The 16,948-nt window shown below is 35.8% G+C and overlaps 1 protein-coding gene across 4 annotated transcripts in view; it reads right to left on the bottom strand.

Annotated features, from left to right (window-relative positions):
• Positions 1–16,948, bottom strand: part of CNTN4 (contactin 4) — a 913,589-nt gene that overhangs the window by 667,754 nt on the left and 228,887 nt on the right. For all 4 annotated transcript variants that reach the window (XM_032411803.1, XM_032411802.1, XM_032411800.1 and 1 more), the window contains exon 2: positions 9,725–9,780. The gene's annotated coding sequence lies outside the window, so the exon portion shown is untranslated. The remainder of the gene's footprint in view (positions 1–9,724; positions 9,781–16,948) is intronic.

Raw genomic sequence — 16,948 nt, 5'->3', positions numbered from 1 at the left:
GCATATATCTTTTTCAATTAGTATTTTTGTTTTCTTTGGATAAATACCCAACAGTGGAATTACTAGATCATATGTTATTTCTATTTTAATTTTTTTGAGGAAACTCCATACTGTTTTTCACAATGGCTGCAACAATTTACATTCTTACCAATAGTGCATGAAGGTTCCTTTTTCTCCACATCCTCACCAACACTTGTTATTTTTTGTCTTTTTGATTCTAACCATTCTAACAGGTGTCAGGTGATATCTTGTGGTTTTGATTTGCATTTATCTGATGATTAGTATGTAGAGCATCTTTTCATGTGCCTGTTGGCCATCTGTATGCCCTCTCTGGAAAAATGTCTATTTGGGTCCTCTGCCCATTTTTTAATTGGATTATTTGTTGTCTTAGTGTTGAGTTGTATGAATTCTTTGTAAATTTTGGACATTAACCCCTTATCGGATATATTGTTTGCACATTATCTTCACCCATTAAGTAGGTAGTCTTTTTGTTCTGTTGATGGTTTCCATTACCATGCAAAAGCTTTTTTTTTTTTTTTTAAAGATTTTATTTATTTATTTGCGAGAGAGAGAATGAGAGACAGAGAGCATGAGAGGGAGGAGGGTCAGAGGGAGAAGCAGACTCCCTGCCGAGCAGGGAGCCCGATGCGGGACTCGATCCAGGGACTCCAGGATCATGACCTGAGCCGAAGGCAGTCGCTTAACCAACTGAGCCACCCAGGCGCCCCGCAAAAGCTTTTTTATTTGGTGTTGTCCCAATAGTTTATTTTTGTTTTTTGTTTCCTTTGCCTGAGGAGACATATGGAGAGCAATGTTGCTAAATGTCAAAGAAATTACTGCCTGTGTTTTCTTCTAGGAGTTTTATGGTTTCAGGTCTCATATTTAGGCCTTTAACACATTTTGAGTTTTTGTGTATAGTGTATAAAAAAATGGTCCAGTTTCATTCCTTTGAATGTAGCTATCCAGTTTTCCCAGCATCATTTGTTGAAGACACTATTTTTTTCCCATTGGATATTCTTCTCTGCTTTGTCCAAGATCAATTGACCATATAAATGTGGATTTATTTCTAGGTTTGCTATTCTGTTCCACTGATCTATGTGTTTATTTTTGTGCCAGTACCATGCTGTTTTGATTACTAAAGCTTTGTAATATAATTTGAAGTTCAGAATTGTGATACCCCCAGGTTTGCTTTTCTTTTTCAAGATTGCTTTGGCTATTTGGGGTCTTCCGTGGTTCCATACAAATTTTAGAACTGTTTGTTCTAGTTTGTGAAAAATGCTGTTGGTATTTTGATAGGGATTGCATTAAATGTGTAGATTGCTTTTGATAATGTAGGCATTTTAACAATATCAATTCTTCCAACTATGAGATGGAATATCTTCCCATTTGTGTCAGCATCTCCAATTTCTTTCATGAACATCCTTTCATTCATTCAATAACCTGTTTCTCTATCATTGTACTCTCTTCATTTTCTTCATAGCACCTAACACAATCAATATTTTTTTTTTACTTCTTTACATCTGTCATCTCTATGATATATAAAACTCAAAAGTTGAGGGTAAATATCTATTTTATTTGCCACCATATCATCAGAACTTAATATAGATTCTGACATATAGTTAGATCCCTATATACATACTTGCTGAAACAAATAACCCCAACTGTTATTCTGACTATTCCCCATAGCATAATCCTTCCTGTCATCCATAAGGAAAGGATACAACAGCAATTGTATCAAATGGAGCAATTCATACAAACCATTTTTTCATAATTAAGATGAAAAGTTTCTGGGGTGCCTGGGTGGCTCAGTCAGTTAAGTGTCTGTCTCCAGCTCAGGTCATAATCCCACGGTCCTGGGATGGAGCCCCTTGTCTGGCTTCCTCTGCAGCAGGGAGCCTGCTTCTCCCTCTCCCTCTGCCCCTCCCCTTGCTCCTGCTCTCTCTCTTACTCTCTCTCTCTCAAATAAATAAAGTCTTTAAAAAAAAGATTAGAAGTTTCGGCTTAACATTATAATCTATAATATGCACATTGATTAACTCAATCATCTTCTATATTCCTAGGCTATGATTTTAATTTCAATTTCCAAACACAAAGCCAAAGTTAAAAAAAGAATGAACAAACTGTGTTCTAAAGGAAAAAAAAATCATAAATAATAAAAATTGATGGACAATTGAATTGTCCATTTTCAGGCAGTGGTTTATTTTCTTGGCAGCAATTTAAATTGCATTCAGAGCCACACACACACAGAAACATTTTAATGTGAGGCCACAGGGATGTGTTCTCTTCATTCTAACATTACCCTCATGGTATGTTAATACTCTTCTCTCAGCACAGGTAATGTTACCTCTGCTAGGGAAGGCTCTGTCGACTATCAAGAGAAACATAGGAGGAATAAAAATCATGTTTCTCTGTTAAATATTTCCCTGCTATATCAAAAGTCCCTCAGGGGCTGATTAAATTCATTAAGTATTAGCAGAGATTCTAACCATTATTTTCTTCCTGGCTAAGATGCTAGCACAGGAAAAATCAACCTTGGGACAGTTGGGCTGCCCATAATATAATCTTATAGCCTAAAATTTACAACCAAGTAACATTCATTTAAAAAGTATAAATTATAGAGGGCCTATTTTATAACTGACACTAATATCAGTACTTGACATACTCTTCGAACTCTTGCAGTTACCCAACAAAATAACTATTAGGACGCTTACTTTATAGTGTAAGGAATCTAAGGCTTACAGAGATAAAAATTGAAAAAAATTAAATGTTTACCCATCTCTGTCTGCCTCCATCACTCATAACCTTTTATTAAACCATTAATCCTTAAAATTAGAAACCTGACTTGGTCTTTGGCCTGGGAGGACACATCAGGATTTTTAGGAAGACAGTATGTATTGATTTGAATGATAACCTAAGGAGTCTGTTTATTTTGTTACATCCCCTAGTCACCTTATCTGAAGGAGAAATTTTGTCTTCTTAAAACATGCATTTCATAATCTATTACTATACTGAGATCTATTTCACATATATAATTCACCATTTACTATACAATTCAGTGGTTTTTAGTATATTCACAAGGTTGTGCAACTATCACCACTATCTAATTTGAGAACATATTTATCACTCCAAAAAAGAAACCCTGTCCCCTTGAGCAGTACTCCCATGTTCTCCTCTGCCCTTAGTCCCTGGAAACAACTATTATACTTTTTATCTCTATACTTTTGCCTATTCTGGACATTTCATATAAATGAAATCATATACGTGGACTTTTGTGTCTGGCTTCTTATAATATTTTCACAGTACCTCCACGTTGTAGCATGTATCAGTACTTAATTTTCCTGTTTTTAACTGACTAATATCTAACAAAAGACGAAAATTACTTATATCAATCCAGAGAAAAAGAATGTAATTATTTTCTTCCATTTTCTCTGTGTGTATGCTAGGCTAAATGTTGTGGTGTTAACAAAACAAATTTACATGCTGCAAGCCCTCAAATATTACAGTCTCCATTTTGCTGATGGGAAAAAAATGAGTCTCAGAGAAGTTAGTTTACCTGCTCCAATATTACAGCAGGAATTTAAAGCACAGGACTCTGAACATAAAGCCAAAATTATTTTTCACTTAGTTGATAGATATATGACAGGAACAACTAAATGGCCCATTCAGCCACTGAACCTACGATCTTTGGTTCACCAGAGACAGACTCTCAGAAGCTGAACTAAGCTTCCACATTCCATCAATCCAGAAGTCTTTGTGCAGCTGAGGATACTGAACTCAAGGGCCTGTCAGGGCCAAATAGGTAGCAAATGAAGTGATATAATAAACTGGAGAACGAAGAAGGAGGCAGCTGCTGCCCAGGAAAGCCCTCCTGCCATCTACGAGTGCAAGCCTGGGGTAGGAAGGTATTCTGATTTCTTCTAAGACAACCTAGAAATCATCATTATATCTGAAATCGAATTTTCAAGTGTTGGCAACAATTAAAGCTTTATCTTTTTGCAATTAGAAGGAAAAAAAAACAAATGTGTGAACCAACATAACTCTGTTTTGAAGCTGTTCTTATCCATAGGCAGCCACTTTTACAACCTGTGGTGGAGGACACGAGGCCAGGGCACCTGGAGGTGGTGCCAGGGCCCTCCTTAAGGACAACCAAAAGGGGATCATGACAATTTGAAAGTACCTGACCTCCTGCCTTTCAGTCTTAATTCTGGAAAGGTCCAACAACTTTGTTCATTGAAGTATAATTGAGATACATTTTATTAGTTTCAGGTGTACAATGTAATGATTCAACATTTGTAAACATTGCAAAATGTTCACCACATTAAGTCTATTTACCATTTGTCATCATACAAAGTTACATCTTGTTTGTGATGAGAACTTCTAAGATTTACTTTCTTATTCAAATTTGCAATTCAATATTATTGATGACAGTCCCCATGCTGTATATTAAATCCCCATGACTTATTTATTTTATAACTGGAAGCTTGTTTTTTTTTTTTTATTTTTTAAGATTTATCCATTCATTTTTAGAGAGAGAGAAAGCATGTATATGAGTGAGCGTGAAGAGGGGCATAGGGAGAGGGAGAGAATCTCTAGCAGAATCCCCACGAACCAGAGGCAGGGCTGGACGCAGGGCTTGATATCAAGACCCTGAGATCATGATCCCGAGATCATGACCTGAGCAGAAACCAAGAGTCAGAAGTTCAACCAACTGAGCCACCCAGATGCCCCTATAACTGGAAGCTTGTACTTCTTGATCTTCTTTACCTACCTGGTGTTCCCTCAAGCCTCCCTCCCTTCTGGCAACCATCAACCTATTCTCTGTATGTATGAGTTTGGTTTGGGTTTGTCCGCCAATTTTTTTTGTTTTTTTGGATTCCAGCTCTAAGTGAAATCAAGCAGTATTTGTCTTTCTTTTTCTGACTTATTTCACTTAGCATAATACCCTGTAGGTTCATACGTGATGCCACAAATGGCAAAATTTCATTCTTTTTTATAGCTGTGTAGAATTAAAATTGTGTCTCTGTGTATACATATATATGTACACATACACACCTTTTTAAAATATATTATTTATTTATTTACTTAATTTATTTGACACACAGAGAGAGAGCGTGCGCACATAAGCAGGGGGAACAGCGGCAGGAGAGGGAGAAGCAGGCCTCCCGCTGAGCAGGGAACCCAATGTAGGACTCAATCCCAGGACCCTGGGATCATGACCTGAGCCGAAGGCAGATGCTTAACTGACTGAGCCACCCAGGCACCTCATGCCACATCTTTTTTATCCATTCATTCATCAATGGCTACTTAGGTTGTTTGCTTATCTTGACTAACGTAAATAATGCTGCAAATAACATAAGGTTGCCTCTATCTTTTCAAATTAGTATCTTTTTTTTTTTTAAATAAACACCCAGAAGTGAAATTGCTGGATCTTATGGTAGTTTTTTAATTTTTTGAGAAACCTCCATACTGTTTTTCACAGTGGCTGCACCAATTTATACTCCCATCAACAGTGCATGAGGGTTCCCTTTCCTCCACATCCTTGCCAATGCTTTCTATTTTTTGTCTTTTTGATTTTAACCCTTCTGAGAGGTGTGAAGTGATATCTCATTGTGGTTTTGATTTGCATTTCCCTGATGACAACTGATGCTGAGCACCTTTTCACGTGCCTGTTGGCCATCTGTATGTCCTCTTTGGAAAAATGTCTATTTAGATCCTCTGCCCGTATTTTAACTGGGTTCTTTTTTTTACATTATGTAAGATTTTTATATGTTTTAGATATTAGCTTTTATCAGATGTATGATTTGCAAATGTAAGTTACCTTCTCATTTTCGTGGTTATTTCTTTTGCTGGCTGAAGCTTTTTAGTTTGATGTAGTCCCAGTTGTTTATTTTTGCTTTTGTTACTATTGCTTCTAGAGTAAGATCTAAAAGGATATTGCTAAGAACAATGTCAAGGAGCTTATTACCTATGTTTTATTCTAGGAGTTCTATGGTTTCTGGTCTTACATTCAAGTCTTTAATCCATTTTGAGTTAATTTTTGTATTTGATGGAGGATAGTGCTTTAGTTTCATTCTTTTGTATGTGGTTGCTCAGTCTTCCCAACACTATTTATTAAAGACACTCTCCTTCCTTGCCTCCTTTGTCATAAATTGACCATATATGCATGGGGGCTTATTTCTGGGCCCCCTATTTTGTTCCACTAATCTATTTGTCTGTTTTTATGCCAATGCCAAAGTGTTTTGATTACTGTAGCTTTATAGTATTGTCTGAAATCAGGGAGTGTGTTGCCTCCAGCTTTGTTCTTTTTTTCTCAAGATAGCTTTGGCTATTTAGGACCTTCTGTGGTTCCATACAAATTTTAATTTTTTTTGTTCTATTTCTGAGAAAAATGCCATTGGAATTTTGATAAGAATTGCACTGAAATATGTAGATTGCTCTGGGAGGGATAGACATTTTAACAATATTAATTCTTCTTGTTTTCAGTAGTCCTTCATCTCTGTGATTAAATTTGTATCTAGGCATTTTATTCTTTTTTTTTTTTTTGGCATTTTATTCTTTTTGATGCAATTGCAAAGGGGACTATTTTCTTAACTTCTTTTTGATAGTTCATTGTTAGTGTATAAAAATGCAACAGATTTTTGTATACCGATTTTGAACCTTGCAACTTTCCTGAATTCATTTGTTCTCACAGTTTTTTGGTGGACTCTTTATGGTTTTCTACATATAAAATCATGTCATCTGTAAATAGTGATCATTTCATGTCTTCCCTTCCAATTAAATGCCTTTCATTTCTTTTTCTTGTCTAATCGTTCTGGCTAGGACTTCTAATACTATGCTGAAGTTCAGTAGTAAGTGTTTGCATTCATGTCTTGATTCTAATTTTAAGGGTAAAGCTCTCAGCTTTTTGCCATTGAGTATGATTCCGACATCTCAAACTTTTAAAGACAGTGTAATTGGAACACAAAAGATGTCATTATATACTCCATTCTCTCCATGGATAATTACTGGGGACTGAATACCACGATGTAGATAAAAGGTATCATCACTGGCTTACTAGGGTCCACAATGAGAAAGGAAACTAATCAAAAAAGCAATTACAGTACAATGTGATTTTCATGTTGTCCACACTGATACTGGCAGAGGAAAGCCGAACCCAGAGAAGAAAAACACAGAAGCCTTCCTCAAACATCAAGTTTTTAGTTAGCAATAAAGAGTTGATTAAAGATGGGAGAAGGGTGCAGGATGAGGAGAACAATATACTTCTGAAAGAAGGAATAGAATGAAGAAGAGCAAGAGAAAAAATGGCATATTTAAACAATTTTTTGAAAATTCAAGCTGACTGTGTAAGAATGATGAATCACAGACCTGTCCCCCTGAAAAAAATAATACATTTTATGCCAATAAAAAAATAAAAAATAAGGGCGCCTGGGTGGCTCAGTCGTTAAACGTCTGCCTTCAGCTCAGGTCATGATCCCAGAGTCCTGGGATCGAGCCCTGCATGGGGCTCCCTGCTCTGCGGGAAGCCTGCTTCTCCCTCTCCCACTCCCACTGCTGCTTGTGTTCCCTCTCTCGCTGTGTCTCTCTCTCTGTCAAATAAAATCTTAAAAAAAAATAAATAAATAAAAATAAAAAAATAAATAAAAATTCAAGCTGAGGGACGCCTGGGTGGCTCAGTCAGTTAAGCTCCTGCCTTCAGCTCAGGTCATGATCCCAGAGTCCTGGGATGGAGTCCCGCATCGGCTTCTTGCTCAGCGGGAAGCCTGTTTCTCCCTCTGCCTGCTGCTCACCTTGCTTGTGCTCTTTCTTTCTCTCTCTCTCTGACAAATAAATAAATAAAATCTTAAAAAAAAAAAATACAAGCTGGTAGAACCTATTTTGGAAGGGGGGAGGGGTGAGAAATGAAGGTAGAAAAGTAAGCAATGGTTAAATAATATAAAAACTTCTAAAGCCATGTCAAATAGCTGGAGTTGATCCAAGGAAAACAAGGAACAAAGATTTATAGGTAGTTACGATAATCTGATTAGATTTAGGGAAAGATTTAGGAAGATCACTCCTACTACTTTGTCTGGGATGGACTGTAGCTAGACAAGTCTGTGGAAATAAAAATAAAAACTAATACCAAGTTTGATAACACTCAAAATACTGTGGAATAAGAAAAAGTCATCACCATGAGAAAAAGCCTGGCTTCTCCTGGAGGAATAGAGACTATTCAGAGCAGAGGCTCCCCCTAATTTACCTACAAGCAGACCCTATATACACTAACACACCCAGTCAAAAATGGGTTCCACATCAGATGACCCACACAGCTTACCTGATATATTCATGAGAAATAATTAATAGTTACTGTTTTTTACCCACTGAATCTAGGAGTGGTTTGTTATAGAGCAATACTCAAGTGGTAAAAAATACCTGACTCGATCTTGGCTTATGAAAAACAATTAAGGAATCAAGTGAAATAAATTTTTTTCCTAATTTTTTATAATTGAAGGTGTTAAAAATAATCTTCCTCTGAGAGTCAAAATCATGTGCTAATATTTACCCAATGTCATCAATCCCTATACTGAATAACTGAGTTCTAAATTTTATCTTGTTTGGGAGATAAGTTGTCCATCAAGACATAATTATTACAACTTTTAAAATGAGTTGGCATTTTATTTTATGTGTATTAATAGAATGAGACCTCCTCCACCACCACCCTCGTTAGTGTTTTTCCCCATGAATTCCTAGTTAACCATAATTAATTTTAACATCACTGATGTCAATTTTAGGGGATATATACTATTATAGGTGAACTATGTCCAAAAAGATGTGTTGAAATCCCAATCCCTAGATCTGTGAATGTGAACTTATTTGGGAAAAGGTCCTTGAAGACATCAGCAAGTTGAGATGAGGTTGCATTGTTTTAGAGTGGGCCCTCAATCCAATGCCTGGTGCCTATTACAAATACAAGTTTGGGGAGAAGTCTATGTGAAGACAGAGAGGGATCTGAGTGAAGCCTTTACATGCCAAGGAACACCAAATACTGTTGCCAATTACCAGAAACTAGAAGAATCAAGGATGGATTCCTCCCTCAGAGCCTTCAGAGAGTAAGACCTGCCTTCACACCTTCACTTTCATTTCAGACTTCTAAGCTACAGAACTCTGACAAAAACAAACTGCTGTTGTTTTAAGTCACCCAGTTCATGGTACATATCTACAGCAGCCTTAGAAAATAAAAACAGGTATTTCACTTTTTTAGAAGGAAAAAATTTGCATATATCATAGATCATGAGTTATACTGCTTGTGTTTTAACCCTAAAAGGCTTCAATTTTAAGACCTGAATATTTGTAGGACCTAGTAACTTATTTGTGTTGATTTGCCTGATAAAATGTTCTTTCCTATAAAGCCATTTGGTAAAAGTGCAACAACTTTTACTTTATTCCCAATACTCTTTCCATGATGCCAAATTCAAAAGTTTTTCAATTATCAAGTTAATCTGAGCCACAGAAAAGCTACCACAAATATCTTCTCCAGAGAGACTTGGGAAAGGCCTCAATTTCCTATTGTCAAGTCTTAATTTACATGATTTCACCATCTTCATTAACTTCAACCTTCAGAAAAACACTAAAAATGATCTCATGGCATCACTCTGTAAGGAATAGATCTTAATGTTTCCATAAAAACTAAGGAGGCTAACCAAAGGTGAAGTGAAATAAAGACAATCTTCCCTTGTGGGAAGCTTACCTTTTAGGGCAGTTCTTCCGACCACATACTGTGGAGGTATTGTATATCAAAGATCCCTAGAATAAAAATAAAAAATATACAAATAAATACACTTTGCAAGTATAAATAAGCTTATGTGTAGCTGATACTTAACTATTGCCATTCTAAAATTAAATTAGGAGGAAATGAAAATTAATATGGTCAATATGAATCTTCAGCTTGATAGAACTGCCCAGATGAGGAGCCAGGATGCCAGCTTCCTTTCTCTGTTTTGTCTCCCACCAGCTGTGTGACTATTGACAAGTCAATTCACCACTCTAGCCTTTCTTTGTTAGTATAATGGCTCTAGGAGCCTGTGATATTTTGTGGTATTCAGAGTCAATAAAAAAGACAATTTCTAAAGAACGTATATTACAAAAGCTTATAAAATAATGAAAAGGTGAACAACGAACTAGAAAATATCTGGTGGGTTTTGCTAGACATATGAATGTGTAAAATGAGAGCAACAATAACAAAAACAAAACACTCTCTCCATAAATATGGTATTATATCTTCTCTTAAAGCCACCAAGTTAAACTTTAATTGCAAAATAATTCTGTGCCTGAGAGTAATTTCCCCTGAAGCAATACTGTTTCCCTCTGAGGAAAAAATATATATAATATTACCGAGAATAAATGTATATATTCATACCTTCAAGTTTATGTATATGTATGTATCTTCTAACCAAGTTTCTATTGTAGAAAACTTTACTTTTGAGCAAAATAACTGTCTTATAATTTTTTTTATAATTAAAATATCGTTTTATGTAGATCAATATAGATTGGCCACTCAGAAATATCATTACACAAGTCCAGTCTAATTTACATTTAAATATAGTATAATTGATTAGGATAAAAATATTTTACTTTCCTGATTAGCCATAAATACATTATCACTTATTAAGATTATGGTAGCCCCTGCTGCGTATCATAATAATTCATCACTATATTAAGTACCTAACTACCTTTACTTTCAAGTTAATATCAATAATGTCCAGAAGGTAAAGACCAAATATGTCTTCTTTATATTGTTAATATACCCAGAAATGTAACTTATCTTTTTTTAATGTCCTTTCTTAGATATTCCCCCAAAATAAATAAAGTGCCACAAATGATTATGACAAATGAAAGGAAATATTTCTTATGAAATAGACAAAAATCCTATATTCAAGTTAATAATGAATCATAAATAAATCACCATTTGTTTTATGTTACTATGGTCAGTCACCAGCTCTATGTATGTGAGTTGGCTACAAAAGTTCAGTGCGTACCTCAAAGTCTAACTTTTTGTTACATTGGGGATAGCCACTGATAAGAAGAAAAGTTCTATTTATAGCTATTGTCATGACTTGCAACTCCAGCTTACAAATCCGTAACAACAGCTATAAACTGATAATAAACCATAAAAAACAAAACCACAACTTTGATCAAGGGTTCATTCTTTCTTTTCAAGTATTACTAAAACTTGACACACACACACATATGTACATACATACATAAATATATTCTTCACAGAATGCAAGTAAATATTATATTTGTGCAATTAAGGATATAGATTTGAAATGAAAACTTAGGTTCCAATTTTATTCATTAGAAAATAATCATGTTCCTCTTCTAAAAGCACAAGTTCTGGGACAGCTGCCTGAGATGGGGTAATGGTCCAATTATTTACTAGCCATGTGATCTTGAGCAATTTATTAACTAACATAAGCCTTAATTTCACCTGTGGAGGGGGGACATAGCATTATTTGGCCTCAAAGAACAACTGAAAATTAAATAACATAATGCAATTTAGGTATTTAGTCTTCCACCTGGCATATGGAACACCAGTAGTAATAGTATAGTAATAGTGGTAAAAGATTCTCATATATCATAAATGGTTTCATGAAGAAGGATTATACATACAAAAAGCAAAGTCAGCACCTAAAAGCAATACATACTACCAAATGTTTTCCCACTGTCTGAAATATTTAGCATTAGGGGTACCTGGGTAATTCAGTCCATTAAGCATTTGCCTTAGGCTCAGGTCACAATCCCAGGGTCCTGGGATAGAGCTCCCTGCTCAGCGGGGAGTCAGTTTCTCCCTCTCCCTCTGCCCCTCCCCTTTCCTCCTGCTCTCTTGTGCACTCTCTCTCTCTCAAATAAATAAATAATCTTTTAAGAAAAATTTTAAAAATAAGGTATTTACTATTAAATTCATCCCTTTGATTTTTGGAATTGCTCCCAGAGGGAAAACTGGCCAAAAGAAATTACCTGTTAGATGGGCTAACATCATGAATACATTTATCAGATTTGTTAGCTGTCATGGAGCAAAGAACAGAGCCCAAAAGAATGGAAGGTAGGTTGGAAGGGTTGGAAAAAAGGAGGAATATCTAGGACTTATCCCAGGAAGGTCTCTGAATCAATATTTGCACCTTAAAAAGTTTGCCCCATCCATAGCTCCTGGAAAGGATTGTCCTATGTACTGTATAATTGGCTACAGTGATTGAACAAGGAGGAATGCTTGACCCACATTAAGCCTAATAGGATTCTCTCTCAGAGATTCTAAACTGCACCACTGAGAGTTCAAGGCAAGTAAAGGTAGAATTATTGTAAAAGAAACTAGTCTGTTGAAAGAATCAGAGAATGAAACAGACATTCCAGAAAAACTAGGGTTGGGATAACATACACCCTTAATCCTGATCCCCATAAGAAATAAGGTATTAAAAATAAAATGAAAAGGGTGACAAGTAGTCACATATCCTGCCTTTTCAAGTCCCTTTGAGGTCAGGTTTTACCTAGTTTTCTGTTCTTAGATTGCAATCACTTTGCCTGACATATGGTTTCAACAGCCCTTCTCTTTATGTGAACTAGTGTACATTTCTATAACTTACAACTAAATGGTTGTTGGTTAAGAAATGAGTCCACTGAAGGCAAGCTTTCTGTGGGTAATATGAAGTCCCAGCTATGTGCCTAAAGAAACTGAGGGAGACATAGAGATGAGCAATATAAAGAAACAAAAATCACCTCACAACACTATTTGCAAGAAAATCTACATATACAAATTCTCTTGGCTCATAAATATGATTCATACTCAGGTGCTTCTTTACCTTTACAGACCAACAGATTTTATATTTACATTTATTCATTTATTTCAAAAATAGTTACTGGGAAAATAAACAAAAATATCCCTAACTTCATGGTATTTGCTGACAAATCAAGCTACTACTCTACTCAGCCACCACCAAACAAACAAACATCATCAAAATAAATGTAAAAATGTAATAGACTCTTCTCTATGTTTCAGTCTCTCTTTTTGTTGTTTTTTGCTTTTTTAGATTCCACATATAAATGAAATCATATGGTATTTGTCTTTCTTTTGTCTGACATATTTCACTTAATATAACACATTTTAGGTCTATCCATGTTGTCACAAATAGCTAGATTTCATTCTTTATGGCCGAGTAATATTCCATTGTGTATATATACACATCTTATCCGATCATCTGTTGCTGATGGGCACTTAGATTGCTTCAGTATCTTGGCTTTTATAAATAACACTGCAATAAACATAGGGGCACATAAGTCTTTTCAAATCAGTGTTTTCATTTTCCTCAGGGAAATATTCAGAAGTGGAAATACTGGATCATATGGTACTTCTCTTTTTATTTATTTATTTTTTTGAGGAAACTCCACACTGTTTTCCACAGTGGCTGCACCAATTGACATTCCCACCAACAGGGCACAAAGGTCTCCTGTTCTCCACACACTCACCAAAATTTGTTATTTTTTTTTAACATTGGTTATTTCTTGTCTGTTTTTGATAATAGCCATTCTGACTGGTGTAAGGTAACACTGGGGTTTTGCTGTTTGCCAAAGGGGAGCGGAGTAGGGGATTAGGTGAAATAAGTTAAGGGGACTAAGAGGTATAAACTTCCAGTTATAAAATAAATAAATCATGGGGATGAAAAATATACCTTAGGGAATATAGTCAATAATAATGAAATAACTTTTTGTGATGACAGGTAGTAAATACATTTATGGTGAGCATTTTGTAATGTATACAACTGTGAAATCATTATGTTATACACCTGAAACTAATATATTATACATAAACTATTTCAGTTTTTTAAAAAAATCATAGAGTATTATTTTTGAAATAATCCTCTTTACAAAATCATAGCATTTCAGGATCGCAATGAATCTTGTTGTCCTGTTACATTCAACATGTTTCTAGCAGGACACTAATCACAATATGTTTACCACCCCCCCAACACACACATATCTTTTATTGTAGGAAAATATATATCTGTTTTGTCTTATTCTTCAATTTGAAGTTGCAGAGATTAGTACAACCTAGTCCAAAATAAGAATTCCCTAAATACATGCTGAGTGAATAAATGGATCCAAATTAAAAACTAAGTAAGGGACATGCAACTTAAAAATCAATTCCAATTTTGGGACACCTGGGTGGCTCAGTCAGTTAAGCATCTGCCTTCGGTTCAGGTCATGATCCCAGGGTCCTAGGATCCAGTCCCACATCAGGCTCCTTGCTCAGTGGGAAGCCTGCTTCTCCCTCTGCCTCTGTCTGCTGCTCCCCCTGCTTGTGCTCTCTTTCTCTCTCTCTCTGATAAATAAATAAAATCTTTAAAAAAAACATTAATTCCAGGGGCGCCTGGGTGGCTCAGTCATTAAGCGTCTGCCTTTGGCTCAGGTCATGATCCCAGGGTCCTGGGATCGAGCCCCGCATTGGGCTCCCTGCTCAGAGGGAAGCCTGCTTCTCCCTCTCCCACCCTCTCCCACCCTCCCCCACTTGTGTTCCCTCTCTCGCTGTGTCTCTATCAAATAAATAAAATCTTTAAAAAATTTTTTTTAAAAATTAATTCCATTTCTACCATATATTTTCTTGACTGCTCTTAAAAGGAAACTTCTAATGATGCCTAGAGAGGTACTGAAACGTTCTTGATTTTATAATTAGGGATTACTTATTCTCCACTGGAAAAAATACTGAACAGCCATATTCTTATCAGGGGGAAAAGTGATTTAGTTAAAACTTTCCATCTCAAATGTGCCAGCACATTCAAGAGATGAATAAGGTAGATAGATACACAATGGCGTTCCTTGAAAAGGGGTAAAGATACATGCATTATTCTTGGCTACTTTTGCACTGCTTTATTTATACAGGGAAAGAAACTATGCATCCATTAGAGGCAATGGAGTAATAGCCTCCTCTGCACAAGAACATGAGGAAAGGCTTCTTTAAGTTCTGCTTCCTTATGCAAAAAATGAGCCTAATAATTATATATCTACCTTACATTGTCTTTGTGAGGGCAGAATGAGATAGTCCATACAGTGCCCAGTGTATAATATGCACAAAATATTTAATTATTTTTCAAAATTACTGAAAATTAAATTTTCCAATGTTAAATCCATACTGTTTACCTGCTATTGTAACCTTTAAATTATGGTTAAAGTTTAGTTGTGGCTTTTATTATAAACTCCAAGAAGTCACCTGTGGGACTAGACAGAAGATTAATGCATGAATAAATGGACGAATCTCCCTCTGTTCAGAATGATTGGGTCCAGGAGTTTTGAACATATCAGCTGGTGTCAACAGAAATGCATTGGCTTTATTACAATACAAAGAAACCAGAAATCCACTAATGACTGCAGAGCTTCTTGGCTAAATGCAACTAGAAAGAGGCAGCTGTTGACAAGGCCTGGGTCAAAAAGGATGATTTTTACTCTGGAGAACAAAAAGTCCTGATCTAGACCCTTCCCAAATACCTCAGAAGTAAAAAAAAGTATGTCGAATATTTATTCAGAACAAAACAATCCTTCCCAAGTGACAGCTAAGAGTATGAAAACAGTCCTAATTAAAATGTTCAAAAAACCAGATGAGGCATTCCTAATTCTTTCAGTTCTCACAGACGTTGGAAGCAAGATTAGGAGAGAGAAGATAGTGGTCTCATCACTTCAGCCAACTTTTCCCCTTTCATTAGGGTCAGACATGCATCTACCTAATAATACACATATGCAAGATCACCATCAGCTACAAGTGTTCTATAATTGTAAACATCCTTCAGATCACACCTTTAAATAATCAGTAGATAACAAATGGACTCTAAAATCAGATCTGAAGCTAGGCTTTGCCATCTACCTTCTACATGAACTCAAGCAAGTTATTTAACTCCTTACAGTCTCAGTTTCCTGACCTAAAAAAACAGGAACAGTATTAACTACCTTGGCAAGGTTCTAGTAAAGATAAAATGAGAGAATGCATGACAACTATCTGGTCTCTAAAAGGTATTCAGTAAATGAAACCAAAATTATTGGATTCTTTGTACATGAAAGGAAGGCATGAGGTAAGAGGGAAAAAATTCATTAACTGTCCATATTCTAGAAGACCATTATATTTAAGGGGATTTCCTTACATCCATCTTACTTTACTTAAATTATTGATGGCATTTTCCATCACTGAATTAGAGAGTACTTCTTTTTCAGGAGTGTTTACTTCTTTCACAGGTAGTTAAAACCCAACCTGAATTTTCTGTGGGAGGTAAAGGTCACACAGTTATTAAATTATCCATGTTTATTTCCTAACTTTCCTTTAGCTTTGCTTGATGTTAATTTAGTATTAACATCCAGGTTATTAAACTAATACTAAGCTAGAGATTACATTTAAATACATTTTTCAGTGAGAAGTGGGATGCATTTCTTATTGTGCTGTCTAGCTACAAGCAAACAAATGGTCATTTGATTCTTTTATCATTATCCCAACGAATAATATCAACCACAGAGATCACTAATGGGTTCCCCCCACGCACTCAAAGTAAACAACAATACAACATGATACATAACAGCTTTAGAGTTATTAAGAGATAATCATATCCTTGGGACTTTCACTGGGCATAATAAGTGGCACTGCTAGAATATGATTATCTCTCGATAACAAGGGTCCCTGCAGTTTTCACAAAGTGAGAAAAAAAAAGTCATTACTGTAGGGAAAATGTGTATTTATTTTACTGAAACATAAAGCTGACAATTTAAGCTAATGAATAGTGGCTCTCCCTGAAATGACAGTATTACACAGTGTAGGAGGTTTCATATCAAGTTTACACGGGAGCCATCACCTTGAGGAGTCTGGCTTGAAGAGCCATATTCTGAAAGACTAATTTCTGGGGTCTTGACTACAAAGTAAACAGGACTGGAAGATGCTTAAGAGCCT

This window comes from Phoca vitulina, unplaced genomic scaffold (genome assembly GCF_004348235.1).
Source record: "Phoca vitulina isolate PV1807 unplaced genomic scaffold, GSC_HSeal_1.0 scaffold13, whole genome shotgun sequence".
Classification (NCBI taxonomy): Eukaryota; Metazoa; Chordata; class Mammalia; order Carnivora; family Phocidae; genus Phoca; species Phoca vitulina.
The sequence above is the reverse complement of the archived record's forward strand: the minus strand, read 5'-3'. Positions and strand labels throughout refer to the sequence as shown.